The 16,019-nt window shown below is 38.4% G+C and overlaps 1 protein-coding gene across 9 annotated transcripts in view; it reads right to left on the reverse strand.

Moving 5' to 3' along the window:
* Positions 1 to 2,006, reverse strand: part of zc3h18 (zinc finger CCCH-type containing 18) — a 42,926-nt gene extending 40,920 nt beyond the window's left edge. For 8 of the 9 annotated variants that reach the window (XM_034878316.1, XM_034878320.1, XM_034878319.1 and 5 more), the window contains exon 1: positions 1,768 to 1,975. The gene's annotated coding sequence lies outside the window, so the exon portion shown is untranslated. Of the gene's footprint in view, positions 1 to 1,767 lie in introns of all 9 variants that reach the window. The other variant, XM_034878313.1, reaches the window with a different exon arrangement.
* Positions 2,007 to 16,019: the final 14,013 nt, after the last annotated feature.

Raw genomic sequence — 16,019 nt, forward strand, 5'->3', positions numbered from 1 at the left:
GAAAAAGGCTGCAATGAAACAAAGAGTGAAAAATTTAAAGGGGTCTGAATACTTTCCGTACCCACTGTATATACAAACCACAATAATACTTGGAATAATACACATAATGTAAATGTAATTGACTGTTCTTATATAGCGCATTTGTAGTCTCAATGAGTACTCCGCTTTTACATAGTACAGGAACAATTCACCATCCTCATACGCATTCATACACTGTGGCTGAGGCTGACGTACAAGGTGCCACCTGCTTATCAGATAAACAATAACACACATTTACACTCTGATGCACAGCATCGGGAGCAACTCTGGGTTCAGTGTCTTGCCCAAGGACACTTCAAAATGGGAGTGCAGGGCCAAGGATCAAACCGCCAACAATCAGATTGGTAGGCGAACACTAATCAACCTAATACTGTATATCTTAACCAAAAAGGCAAAGAATTGCCATTCCAGACCTTTAAATAAGTTTGGCATATGAAACTTGTCATTATATAGTAAAGCATATATTGGATTAAATAACAGCAAACTCCAGATGTTTTTTTTTTTGGGTGGGGGGAGAAAGATTTAGACTTTGCTGAGCAAAGACAAAATAGCTAGCTTCCTAACAATCCTAATAGTGAAGACAAACAATTTAACTCTAGAAACACTTTATATGAGAATTAAACACAAAAATATGTTTATAACTGACAACAGGATTTACTTCATAACGGTTAACGTTAGCTTCCGGTGTTATGTGCCTTCTGGTTCTTCCACCTACCGGTTTCCGAGCCTGTCCAGATGCCGTGTAAACCTATCAACGGCTACCCAAGTCGAGAGATTCGCTACATATTCATAAACATTTTACTGAAATCAGGATGATCCTTGTACTCAGATAAACAATGATTGTTGGCCTACTACTGAGAAAAAGCAATGTAATGTCTTGGAAATTATCGTGATTATTGATCAGTCACGCGGTCTTGTATGTTGTTATTTTTGCTGTGAAGGGTTCGAATGTTGCGCGACAAGGTGCATCCTAATTTATTTAACACACAATTTTCCCGCGGTAGAATGTTCTAGTAATGTAGTGCTCAAATATTCAGTTCAGTACAGTTTATAGTAAGGTGCGACATGCAAAGGCCAGTAAAATTTGTATGAATAAGTAGCGAATCTGTCGAGGTGGGTAGCAGTTGATAGGTTTACACGGCATCTGCAGGTCGAAAAACCAAAAGGCTCATTACACCGGCGCTGCAAAATCAACAGCAAAGAAACAGCTAAACAGCTAGCAATAGCAGACTAGCTAACAACTAACACATAGAAAAAAACACTAACCTTATTCGCAAATGATAGGAGCTAAAACCACATATACTGCAAATGTCTCGTAAGTGTTAGCTACTTAGTTTAAGCTACGTGTGAAGATAATTTGACACCATATCCAGTTTTATACATACTAGCTAACGTTCACCTGCTGCTTAAAAAGACTGGTAACCAACAGTTAGCTAGGTCGTGCTAGTTGGCAACAAGGCCCATAACTTTAACGTCAACGCGAATAGAGCTGGCTCACAAACGAGCACACCCCCCACCGAACAGCAAATCTTCTCTAAAAATATATAACAAGTAAACCGGTTGCCTTTACGTCCTAACTATCCGAACATAGCGGCTTCACCAATGAGCGGACATTATAGCACACCCGTATGTCTTTCAATTAACAATGCAGCCTCCACTGAAGCTAACTTTAGGCTAAAAGCGCAGCTACACTTTGCTAACTGCTAACAAGCACACATTTATATTCACCTTGCTGACCAGGAGCTCTTCAAAGACAGCACTACTGCGGTAAGAACTGCCCTCTCCTGCTGATGTTGTTTTTTACAGTCTACAGTAACTATTATATGGTTTAATTTAACAGCTATGGTAGTGAAAATAACACACTCCTCACGGCACAGCGAGAGCGGCCATTACCTTAACGTCATCAACATACGACAGCCCAGGGGGGCGGGGCAAGTGAAAAAAGCGGGGCCATAGACATTTTGGAGTAGATCGCGGCAGAATCGAATGACGTTTTATTTAATAAAAACATAAATTAATAAATATGACTATAAAATACATCATGAAATTAGTAAATGAGGCAATATGCATACGTATGTGCAATTAAAATATAAATAATACATATATGAATTATTTGTATATGTATTGCCTCACTTGTTAATTTCAGGATGTATTTCCTAGGTGTATTTTTCACCTATTTATCAATGTGTTTAATATTGAATAAAACGCCATTCCATAGGTCCATGGCAGTCGACTGGAGTTTAAAATTACAACACAAAGAAGGCGGAAGGTAACGGATGACTCATAGACAGTTAAAGAAATGGACGGAGACCACTGAAGTCTATAGAAGCATTAAGGATGGAATAGGCAATGCTTTGGTGTATTTACTTGAAACTTTTAACTTAATTTGACATAGCCCTTTCTATTTATTCAATTTTTTTCTTCTTAATGTTGATTTGTTAAGTATATGTTCCTATGTTTTGGTTATAGGGCCTATGCTCAACCCGAGGCAAAAGTTCCTTTTTGAAATGTTTTTTTTTTTTTTTGCAATGCCTGGTTTGTTTATTTATTTGTATTCTGAATAAATAAAAATAAGTTCATTTAAATAAGTCCAGGAAATATTAGAAGCACTTTTCCAGCCTCAAACCAAGCTTGCCCACGTACAGTAGATGTGAGGTGAGCAACCTGTCTGAAAGTTGTAAGTCTTCTGGAAGATGTGCCTAGAGAAATCTCAATCATTCCCAGTCTTGCAGAGACGGAGAGCTTAGTTATATTTTACGAGTAAGCATATGCATAGGCTAGTTATTGCTAATTAAAATGCTAGTTAACATTAGCAATTAAACCTAAACAACTACTGAAAGTTGAAACTGTCTGCGTGTTTCTCCTGACAATACGGTAATGTAACAAACATGCAACAGCAAGTTGCTTGGTTATGACACAATTGTTAGCACTTTTTTACAAAAACGCCTGCCACAGAGCCATTATGTAATGGTAATGTAAGGTAATGGTGCCTTTTATACATTGTCGTGTTTTTTTAGAAATAAACAATGGGCAACAAAAGTTTTTAAATGCTTCAGATGTAAAGTTATTTGCTGACAAAGTGGCGCCAAAATGAACGGCAGTCAATGGAATGCTATCGGTGAGTGCTTGGTAGCATTAAAATGGCACCATATGAGCTACCCTTCATGGACGCTTGCTTACCCCCTTGGTGCAACCGCCCGAAAAGAGAGAATTTTTTTTTGGCATAGCGAGAGCTATCCAGGAAGTGGAACGTCGGGGATATAGATTAATGCAAAAGTGAAACTAAAACAGCCTCAGCACCACTCTAAAAGGGCTAAAATCACACCTGGTGGGACAAGCCTTTGCCATCCTAGAAAATGCAAATTTCCACCCGGTCACTTCTGCGCAGACTCTGGCTCCATTTTTACAAGATGAAAGCACCCATATGCGGGATATTTTTGGCTTCACTTTTGTACAGTGTGAGGAAGTGGAAAAGAGTTATGATGTTGTCTCATGTCATGATGTCACAATCTTTTTATGGTCTTTAGTGGTAACCCTACATTTGTGAAAACTCTCACAAGACTCACTGCCCCACGTCTCATCCTCACCTTAACCATTGGAGGTCCATGCCTAACCTTTACCGTCTAACATTAACAAGTGAAGGGCAATGTCCTTGATGTCCCTCATGCAGTTTTTTCGCCTGTCACTGAGAGGCGTGGCCTTGCAAAGTCATAACCCTGCAGAAAGGGGAACAGTGTTGTCTTATGGCTATCCATGAAACCCAATGACTGGATGCAGCTTTGTGGAGTGGTCAGGCAGGAACCTTCCTACATAGCTTACGTGGCCAACAACCTCACGCAGCTCTTTAACATTGGTAGGACATGGCAGATGTGTGACAGCTTTCATTTAGTTAGGGTCAGGTATCATGCCCACATGTCCAAAGTATTACATTTTATAGAGTGACTAGATGTTGTTTTCTATTTGGTTGTGATCTCCTCTTCCTCTATGTATTGTATACACCCACACTGAACACAGTTTGTGTTTCTTAAGTTATCACTGGAAAAAAGCACAAACTGTGATTAAAGTAGACTAAAAATGGATTGCCAGAGCAGTGTTGAACTCTTTTTGAACTGCTACATTTTAGTGCTGGAGAAATCTATTTATGTTCAGTGAAATGAATGAACCCCTAGGTCCTGTTACACATGTTATATACATGTAATTACTTTTTAATCATACTGAATTGAAAACCTGGCTAGGTTCCTTTAAAGTGTAATGGAAACAAGGAGAATTGTCTGGATGCTGTTATTTGTCTCAGGTGCGTCATGTGGGTGAATGTTGGCCTTCCTGCATGCTTGTTTACCAGACTCGCATTTGCAAGGAAGTATGTTAACTGTGGATAACATAGTTAAACAAATACATTTGCAATAGGCAGAACTGTACGGTGCATATTTGTGTCTGTGTCTGGCAATATGTTATACTGTAGGTGTGTTCCACAGACAAACATTTTGGGGAAGACCTTAGCCATAGGCTATGGTGGACGGTGTGGTTGGATGACTTGAGGAAAAACTGCTCTTATTTAAGTGCGTGCATTTTTTGAATGGTAAGAAAACGGAAAACACAAAAAAAAACACTTAAAGTGAGTTGTTCAAAATCTTTCTTTTTAGTCAAATATTTAGTAATTTAACTTATTTTTTGCTGTAAGTAAGTGCTGTAGTACAACTAGCAGAAGACAAGTTATAATTGATGTTAGTTTGGAGAGACTACCTTATTTAATCATTACATCAATAAACATGTTTGTTGTATCTCTTTCGGTGTTGTAATTTATAGACCTCCCTAAGTACTTTTACTGCCGGTAGCAGTAGCAGAAGCCACTTTCCAATCCATCATTTTATGAGTACATAACATATTTGTACCACTGTAGAAGTTTGGTATCATTTCTGGCATCATTAGTTTACAAGATACACAGTTGGTTCCAATAGCGTCTGCACTAAGCTAACCAGCTGACAGCGCTTATTCGCCCAATGCTGGACCCACGACCCAAAAAAGCTTCTGGGGGGATTGTTTGGCTCGAGGTCGTGGAGGACCCTAGGGTGAAATTTCTCCGAACCATCACTGTAAGTGGTTTGTCATTTTTCATAATGTTGACCAGCAAGTAAAATTCTGGGTCAACAGGTGATGAAACTTGAGTAATCCTCGTCAAGACGTCACAAAAATCAATCCATAAATCTCCAACCTTCACACACACATGCAAGTACAGTGTGTGAAAGAGCCCACATCGGCAGATACATCAGGCTAGGACTAGTGAATTTTCTCTGGAGTCAAATACACCTGATGAAGGAAATTATAGTGGACAAGTCTGTATCGTGCATTAATGGAAGCAGATAAACCATCTTGACACAACTTTGACCAAAGTTGGTATTCAATTGTGACATTAAGGTCTGATTTCCACCTTTCCTTGTCCTATACAGACCTGGTTTAGGACATTCAGATATCAACAAAGAACACACTTTAGAAATAAGCTTTTATTGTCCACTGTCAAGTACAGTATACATTTTTCTATTTCAATGAATTTGGGTAAAGCCATAGTATAAAGTGCTTCTCAGAAATCATCTCAGATATCAAATACTTAAATCTCTCTGCTTGTTTGTGTACACATTCAGCCAGTTGGAACAGAAGAACACACCAAAGTAGCCATGTTTAGTAAGCAGCATGTGATAGCCGCAGTCCTACACTTATAAATGCAATTCAATGTGGAAGTAATCCAAGTATTCAGAATACGTTACTCAGATTGAGTAATGTAACGGAATACGTTACAAATTACATTTTTGGGCATGTATTCTGTAATTCTGTATACGTTTTGAAAGTATCCTTCCCAACACTGTGTAAAATTGAGTTATCAGTCTTTTTGGACAAAATTTAGTTTTATTTGTAAACAAAATCACTGAAAAAAATTCTTTCAAAGAATAAAAGGCAATGTGAACCCAGGAGGGAGTTGTGTCACATTTGGGCTGCAAAGTAATATTTTTCAAAGGTTCCATGACATTAAAATTTTACTTGATGAGTCTTTTTCTACCAGTAATATGCGTTCCCCCAGCCTGCCTTTGGCCCCCAGTGGCTAGAAATGGTGTTAGGTGTAAACCGAGTCCTGGGTATCCTGCTATGCCTTTGAGAAAATGAAAGCTCAGATGGGCCGATCTGGAATCTTGCCCCTCATGACGGCATAGGGAGCAAGGTTACCTCCCCTTTCTCTGCTTTGCCTGCCCAGACAATGTGGCCCACCCCATGGCTTTCAACGAGCAAAGTGGCAGTTAGTCAAGGCCCCCCCCCCGTCTCCTCCTCAAAAGCTACAGACTCAGAAATGGCACATACTAAGGAAAGCTCATTGGGGGACTTGCTCTGGTGGCTGTAATTATGCACCATGGCTGAATTTTGGGTAAGAAACTTCAGATACAGTGTTAGGGGACCACTAAGTTCTAAATAAAAAAGACTTCTGATATGGTATTAGGGCACCACTAAAGTCTATATAAAAGCATCCAAAGAGCACCATGTCATGGGACCTTTCAAATTGGGTAGTAAAGGTCCCCCTGAGTTATACTCCCACATCAATTTCTCCAAAGATATTCTTGGTACCTTGTCATTCCAAAGGAACTGTTGTACATTTTTATTAAGAGTTTAAAAAAAGGTTTTGGGGTAATGGAATAGGCAGCATTGACATATGTACCGGAATAGTGGCAAAAATGTTTATATTAATACAATTAATCGTCCAGATTAAAGTGATGGGGAGACTAATCCATCTGTATAAATCTTCCTAAATTTTTTAGGTAGTGAACTAGAATTCATAGCATCCCTGTACTGTATCTATTTGGGAAAACCGGTGATGATATTTGCCAATTAGTATTACAACTTGCTTTGGGTTTATGATACATGGTTCTCACTCAGTCAATAAATACTTACCAAATACGTACTAAGGCTTTCTCTGCATCTAACGCAACAGCAACAGTGTGATCAGATCTTGATTTTGCTGAATGGATTATATCAAAGAATCTAGTTAAGTAGATTGGCAGGTTTTTGAATAAAGCCACTCTGGTCTGGTTTATAGTTTTTGGTAATATCAGACTAAGCCTTTTTACTTACACTTTAGAGATCAATTTATATTCAAGTTCACTAAGGAGAGGGGCCTATAAGAGGCACATTTTAGTAGGTCTTTACGTATTTTAAATATAACATTAGGGCAGTCTAAAATGATTCAGGAAGCATGTGTGTCTTAGACAAAACCGTCCTCTCTGGGGATTTTTTATACTGAAGTGAATTTAGGGCTTTTGTAATTTCTATCTGAGTAAAAGAAAGGTCAAGATCATTTTGGTCCTCTTCACTATTTTTTTGTAATTCGATTTTAGACCGAAAGTTGTCAATATGGGTCAAATTGCTGGGCAATTCTGATTTGGGAAAGACATTGGGTTGCAGTGGGGTTCGAAAGTTTGGGCACCCTAGGTAAAAATTTGGATTAATGTGGATAATGAAGCCAAGAAAGATGGAAAAATCTCCAAAAGAAATTAGAAATTTTTATAATATGTCACAAAAGTTACATTTTATTTCCATCATTTACACTTTTAAAGTAACAGAAAACAAAAAAATGGCGTCTGCAAAAGTTTGGGCACCCTGTAGAGTTTATAGAATGCACCGCCCCCTTTTGAAAGATGAGACCTGACAGTGTCATGGATTGTTCTCAATTTTTTTCTTAAAAGACCAGGTGATGTCAATCTTAAGGTTTTAAATGCCCAGACTCATCTGACCTTGCCCCAACAATCAGCACCATGGATTCTTCTAAGCAGTTGTCTAGAAAAATGGAACTGAAAGCAGTTGACGCTCACAAAGCAGGAGAAGGCTATAAGGAGATAGCAAAGCGTTTTCAGATGCCAACATACTCTGTTAGGAATGTAATTAAGAAAATACAGTCATCAGGAACAGTGGAAGTTAAAGCAAGATCTGGAAGATCAAGAAAAATATCAGACAGCACAGCTCGTAGGATTGTGAGAAAGCAAGTTAAAACCCACGTTTGACTGTGCCAGGTCTTTCTGGATGGATTGTGCATCCATCCAGAAAGACCTGGCAGACACTGATTAACTCGACAAGGTGCCCAAACTTTTGCAGACGCCATTTTTTTGTTTTCTGTTATTTTGAAAGAGTACATGATGGAAATAAAATCTGTGACATATCATACAAATTTCTAATCTGTTATTTGATGGCTTTTGTGGATTTTTCCATCTTTTCTTGGCTTCTTTATGCACGTTAATACAAATTTTTACCTGGGGTGCCCAAACTTTCAAACCCCACTGTACATGAGAAAGAGCCTGCTTCAGTTTGAATGGCATTGCTACTCCTATTGCTTTCCTCTGCTTTCAGTGGCCAGAACAAATCTTTGTGTGGTTTCTCTCCCAATTCATAATACCTCTGTTTAGTTTCTAAAATAGCTCTTTCAATCATGTGGTATTTAATGTATTGTATTTAAGTTTTTCTTAGGCACAGTTTGGTTCACAAAAACTTAATCTGATCCCTTGTGAATATGCAGAAATCTGCTCTCTGGAGGAGAGTGGGATTATACCTGTAGGGTGTTTTGGGGTCATCTGGGAACAAAATGGACAAGGATAAAGGTGAGTGATCAGATTAAGTTCCAAATAAATATCCAGGATTCTAATGCTCTACGAAATAGTTGGCTGGACAATAAGAACAAATCAATTCTAGTTTGGAATTTATAAGGGCATGAGTTAAAGGAAGAATCTCGAGTCTGAGGGTGCATCTGCCTCCAAATGTCTGTTAAATTTAGATCTTTCAAATAGTGGTCTTGGCTGCTTTTGACTTCTAGATGGTCTTAGTCGATTTGTCCATAGTAGGATCTTAACAGAAATTGAAATCAACTCCTATAAGTATATTTTGCCCCTGCAACTTCTATAAATAAATTATAATCCAGAAATAATCCTGTAAAGGGAAAGTGTAATTTCCCCTTGAGGGATTAATAAAGTATATCAAACAAATTAAATATCTGGCATGAACTACTCATCATCATAATTACGAGGGTAGTCCATTCTAATATATATTTCCTACCTGTCTAAAGAAGCTACCCTACTTTTGAATATGTTTATAGAGGGAGTGGTCAAATTTGCCAAATAATTCCGACAGAAGTCGTCCATTCTGATAGATATTCACTACCTGTCAGGATGAGCTACTCTACTTAAAACTGCATTTATAGAGGCAGTACGTCATTCTGGTATATCTTTCCTATCTGTCAGAATGTGCCACTCTTCTTTTAACAGTATTTAAAAAAATAGTCCAATCTGATAATTGATAGATAATAGATAATCACTACCTCATTTAAGGTTCACGGGAGACACAATTGTTTATAAATCCTTCAGCTATCATCTATAAGCATGTAGAATTCCTCTTTGTGGTTTATATATCTTCTATTTGTTGTCTCTGAGTATTTTATACAATAACACCTTTTTGTGCCCCGGATTTGTCCTTTAGTCAATTGCTATTTTTGAATGCAGCTCATCTGTTTGTGCAGTCATGCTCCCTTTAAATCTGATTATCTGGTTATATAGTTCATTTGCAACCAGCAAACCATGTAATCATGTCCAATATCATGGTCATTGTTTTCTGCCTTATTTGAGTTATCTGCCACTGTCGGAAGAAGCTGACATGTTGTGTCTGTCGAACATAAATACAGTGTTGCAGCACAAAGGAGCGTATGTGACGATGCAAAGATGACCACTGGCAAGCAGCTAGGTTTGTGTTCTTCAGGGGACAAAAGTGGAAAGTTTACACTCCCAAGTGATTATTTGTAATTATGCAATGCACACACCCCGAGAACTGGACAGAAAACATATGTAGAAAACACAAAGAAAGACTTTGTTCACTGCTTGGCACAGTTCACCTCCTCCACACGCCTTGGGAACAGTTACTAGAAGTACAACCTTATAAAATAACTTTTATTTGTTTTAACACTATTATTACATCAATTCTTTTTCATCTGGGCGTGCACACTGATGCCAACACGTATGCACACACTTACATTTTTTAGAAGTCATTTCAATACATCCGATCGCCCTCAGGAACTCGGATGTGCGTCTGTGAAAGTCAGAGCCGGACAAAGCTGTGTCTCGGCCTGAGATGTAGCAGTCGTGCTGTTGCTGCAGAGGAATGCACACACACACTAAAACTGGCAAGAGACGTGGCCTCTGTGAAACCTCCAAGAATTACATGAAAAAGCATATTATTCTTTCAATGGGCAAATTCAGTGAAAATGTTATTCTGGGCTGTGACTCAAATAATTTCCTTTTTTAAATTGACTTGAATTACTGAGTGACTCAGAGGTGGAAAGACTCCTTTGTTAGGACTGGGTTTATATTTTGATAATATCAAATAAGATATACAATGGATAATCTCCTGGTGGTAAGTGATTATACGCATCACTAAGACTTGATGCGTATAATGTTACGCTTAAGCTCCTTTCTTAACAAAAAGCAAGATGGCAATGCTGACTTGAATAAAAGTTGAGGACAGGGAACAGGACACGCCTGTGGACAGACAGCAGCTTTTACAAGTGTGCAGAGAAAAGCGTCCACATAGTTCTGGCTGTCATATCCTGTCGCTTATCTTGAGATTGATTCGATAGTTTCTGAAATCTCCCTTTATTGTGAAATTTACTGAACTTCTAAACTCCAGTGGATTTATGAGGACTACGGTTAACTGCTCCTCTGATCTCTGCAGGGTAAATCCAGACAGATACCTATAGACCATCTGTCCAATCTGATTTTTCTGTTGCACGACTAAAACAAACTTTGAATGTGTACGTTCCACCAAAACAAGTTCCTCCCTGAGGCTATTTTTCAGCGGCTCCATGCGGAGCTTGGCGCCGCCCATGAGGGTTGTAATTGGTTTAAAGAAATGCCAATAAACCATAGCCATTTTTTTAGATTAGACTAACAGGAAACTACTACACCATGCAAGTCTGTGTGTGGGTTGGACCCCCGAGGCCAGGGGGAATGGTTATACGGAGCCCAAAGGAAAAGCAACTTTCAAATCTTGCCAGCTTTTTTAACTTTTTAACCGCCCTGCCTTTAAGTAAAGGATGTAAATCAAGGCTGCCAAACATAGGGCCCTAGGGCCAGAACTGGCCTTCAAAAGTGTCTAATCCTGCCCTCTGACTGAATTTGCAAAGTGTGAAATTTGCCGAAAAACAAAGAAGCCATTCCAAATGTCCAATATTCCTATTAGGACACTGAGACTCACGCTGTCCTGGTAAGAGCTGCAGTCCCCATGCTGGACATGCAATTACAGATCCAACGTGCTTATATACTGTACATACAGTGAAGGTTACACTATGTCAAGCATAGGCTACTGTGGGGAATGTCTTTGTTAAAAAGGAAAGAAAGGGGACACAATGTCGTTTTTTCCCCCAAAATTGCAGTTCCTGTTTCTCATAAGAAACCACTGTGCTTGGTGCGTTTACAGCACCTTTCAATACACCTTTCTTAAGGAATATTATATTCAGCGCCACAATCAGGCTCCCTTTTCTCTTTTATATAACCTATAATTTAATTTTTTCTATTATGAACTTTTGAAGACATGACGATGAAGACAGAATGATTATGTGACCAACTGAATGTATTTGACTTGTTTTGGGCTTGTGTTGTCTGATGTATTCTGGTTATTTTTTGTTATATTGTGAGTATGAACGTAATGAATTTATGTTTTTGGTGTGTGTTTTTTTTTTTTTTGATGTACTGCGAGCATGAATGTTATGGGTGTATGTATTTCAGCTTATGTAATATTCTCATGAAATAGTAGCAACCCCAAGACGAGTAGCTTTTGTGTAAGACAGACAGAACAACAATCTTCCTTTTCCAGCTTGACCGCAATACAGCTGAAAACTGAGACTGAAATTGCGCTAAGTTTTCTAAAGATATCTCAGACCATTCCTCATCATGTACAAACATGTTATGCAAATACTATGGATGGTTCATTATGTAGTCTACTTATACCTCTCAACACTAAAAGAAAGGAACATATTTTGAGTTGTTAATAATCGATTACACAACGTAGTTGTATATCTACAGTCCACATTTGAGATAAAATTGGGCTGTATGTGGCCCATGAACTAAAATGAGTTTGACACCCTGATCTAAATACTTCTTCCACCACTGACACTGAGAGGAAATGGTCAAGGGATTCTAGACATGGCCCAGACCTCATTCTCATGGCAGGTACTTGATCATGTCACCCACAGGTGAAACTAATAACGTTAATTATGGCTGCATTCCATTTAGTGTGCCACCACTGTCAGTGCCATATGTTATGCATGCTTCCTGACATGGCGTAGTACACTTCAGTGGAACAGAAACATCATTCATGTTATAAGTAACACCTGGGCTTTTCCCGCTGTGACAGGTCAAAATGTCTGCTGAGAGAGAGAGAGTAGAAAACACCAACCATTTAAAACAGCTAAAACAGAGTCATTGCAATGATTATCCAAACATTTAAGTAGCCTACTTTATTCTCTGTAAAAACCCTAAAAAGTGAAATGCACAACTGTTGTTTTTCTCAAGGCATAACTTTTCCTCTATTCACCACATTAAAGGGAGAGTCTGCCATTCTGGAGGAAGATTGTTGAAGTGTACTTGTCGCAATAACAGCCTGTCAAAACAGTTATGTGATAACATACTTATTACTTATTAATCATTTTTAGTTTTGGTACTTACTGCAACTGCCCTTACAAAGTACGTACTGTTGCATGCAGTATGCAATCAGTACAATTGGGACTTCGGTGCCTTGAACTTTGACGCTCTTGCTCATATATCCGTCGTAGTAATGGGCCATGAAATTAAGCTTTTTGTGCTCTCTCAGCTGATGTGACCTATCTTCTGCTGTGCAGAGGATTGTGGGTCAGAATAGCCAGAAAAGCATTCAGGAAGACAGTTTTTGCACAGTGCATTTGACATACTAAATGGCATTGTTTGGCATTGTAAATGGCATAGGTATTGGAATGCACCCAGTCTTCTTTGGCTGTGTAGGACCTTTTGACCTTTGACCTTAGTGTGAGAAAATCACCCTAATGATGTCATCTCAGTTTCGGGCTAGATGTTTTAAATTTATAATAATAACAACGTTACAAACAGGAGTTTACAAGATGTGAGCCTTTATCAGGTAGGAATGTTATGAAAGACAATTGCAAAATGGGAAATGTAGGATCCAGGGTTTTTGTACCAAATCCTATAGGGGCTAGAAGTAAGACTATCTTGGCCTCTGTTGCTGCAATATTGACCACATTTAAAAAAGAAATCTGTTTTTCAGAAGCCCCCCAACTCATGGAAGTGCAATAATAATTCACTAGTATAGTGTAGCCCAAGTACATAAATATGTTTCACTCTGTAAGGCATAGAGTCTGTATATATTAATAAAGTTTTCAGTGTGACAAAATATTTACTACAACAAATGGACTAAAACACATAATACAGGGTGTAGAATAGAAGGACATGTCCTTACCATTTCCATAAAGCTTAGAAAATCTGTAATAACTTAGTTCATCCACTAGATGCCAGTATCTTTCTATATTTACTTTAATCTACTAAAGTGTGCCTTACAGTGATGGACAACCCCAATCAACAGTTTTATTTGAGATTCTTCTACTTCATAAGAAGTTATGCGATAAATGTGAAAATACGTAACTGATGTGAACATGCATCACAATTTTGTGACATATATTACATTTGGGGTCTAAAATTCCACATAACTCAGAAAAATGCAGAACTTTGAATACCTCTCTAAACACACAATCTTGGCAGGCTGTTGTATACCTTTTATAACTCCACATCAGCATTTCCTCTGCCAGTGTTTGGAGATACTGTCCACACACCCTGGGTAGTTGCCACTTCACAGCCTGGTACTGCAGACATCCCAGATTTTTCACAGACCATCTGTCATCACCATGCAGTTGCATTGTATTCTGCTGTCTTCGGGCCAAATCCAGTTTATGATCCACTCAGCCACCCTCCCGCTTTTGAAATAATACTAACTTCTCATATTTTCTGCCTTCTGGGATGCGGTCCCTGAGCAGATCTTTAGCTGGCGCATGAATGTGTCACAGAGTCAAACTGTCAATCCCTTTGTCCATCTGTTCCTCATAGACAAGGAGCATAAGAGCATAGCCATGACTGTAATTAGCTGCATGGAGAAGTTCAAAATCCCCAAAGGCTGCAGTCAAAATGTGACTTTCTGGGACAGTCTGCATCTAAATCGCAACCCAAAATAGCATTGTGGGAACACAACAGGCTTTGGATTTTGGACCAAACACAGTTTCCGTACTTTGACAAATGATATGCGTTTTTTGCATTTTGGGTTTAAGTTGCAACACATATCCAGTCCTATCAGGACGTCAAAACAGCAACTGCATTGTTTTAGAGCAATGGGAATAAAGTGCTCGGATGGTATTCTTCTTCTCTGGGGTTTTAAAAAGACACAAAGGCAGACTGAGCAAGACAGAAAAAAATAGGTTAAACAGCTCTTTGAGTGGAAATAAATTACAGATGGTGAAAATCTGTAGTATTTATATGTAAAGCATTGTTCTCCTTAAAGGAAGAGTTGTTGTTTTTGAATGCTATGCACATCTAGGACTGAAAATACCATATGGAGATCATTTTATTGCATTTTACATTCAACTTTTCTTTGATTGCCTGATATTTTACATACAGTACATTGTGTAAATTCATATTCCAGTTTTCATTTTTAAAAATAAACTATAATTGCCAACATTAAAATGCAATTAAAACAAAGGCTAATAATTACTCCAACAACAAAGAGTCTTTACTTGTGCATGTAAAATTAAAAGAAGAAGAAATATACAATAAGATAATAAAATGCACACATTGGGCGTCCGAATCTTGACTCTCAATTTGAATTAGCTCTTTAATGTAATTTAAAAAAGAATTATGTTAATAAAAGCTAATTCTTACCCAATTTTTGTTGTAGTTCAGGGAAACATATTACTATACATGAAATGTGCCCCAATTTACTAGGTAGTTTCATTAAAACAATAAAAGGATTATACTTATAAGGATACTAAAACCTGTCATTTGAATTTGGCAATACACATGCATTTTAAAACGTGAAAATGCTAACTTTTATTTTAATTTAATCCTGCATTGTACCATGCACACAAATAATAGACAGAAATATTGTTCTGAACTTCCACTCCTTTCACTTTATGGGAAATGACTGTAAGCAAATCCTTGAATACACTTTGCGTTATTGCTTCTTGTTTCACTCAAAGAAGGTACTGAAAAATTTTAATATTCAATGTTCAGCCTGCAGACAGAGACACAGTGTGCCTCCCGTTCTGGACTCCTTCCGCCTGAATCCTTCGCTTATTTTTGAGGACAACAGATGAGCTGTCTGCAGTGGCAAGGCCTTTAACGTGCCCCTCATCACTTACCTTCAGTTGTCACTAAAAATCTTCGTTTAAAGCTGTGTGTGCACTTTTATTAGAATATGCTATGCGTGTTTGCAAATCCTCAGCCAGTTCCAGAGTAGTCACTTATGTAAATCCAACATCTTTTGCTCCTTTCTTTACGTATCCCTCTTCCTCCACATCCTCTCTCATCTGCCTCAACCTTGACATCTGCCATCTACCTTCAACTGTCTTCCTTGGAGATAAGACGGAAAACAAAGAGATGCACCAACATTGATGCAAAATCCCACACAAAAAACTGTGTTACTGTCCTTCCCTTCCTTTGAAGTGAGGTTGGTTCCATCCTTCCCCTAGTTAAGCGGTAATGGCTCAATAATCTGGGCAAGTGACCATAGGGCTCTGATTCAGGCTGTTCAAGGCCATTACCCCACTTTTAACTGCAGCCCCTGCTGAGCGCTGGGAGGTTGGTCTGCGTCTCACCCTACTGGCCACAAAGAAGATCATTTCTTTAATCATGAAGCAAAATATTACAAAGGAA

The sequence above is a fragment of the Etheostoma cragini genome, chromosome 8, assembly GCF_013103735.1.
Source record: "Etheostoma cragini isolate CJK2018 chromosome 8, CSU_Ecrag_1.0, whole genome shotgun sequence".
Classification (NCBI taxonomy): Eukaryota; Metazoa; Chordata; class Actinopteri; order Perciformes; family Percidae; genus Etheostoma; species Etheostoma cragini.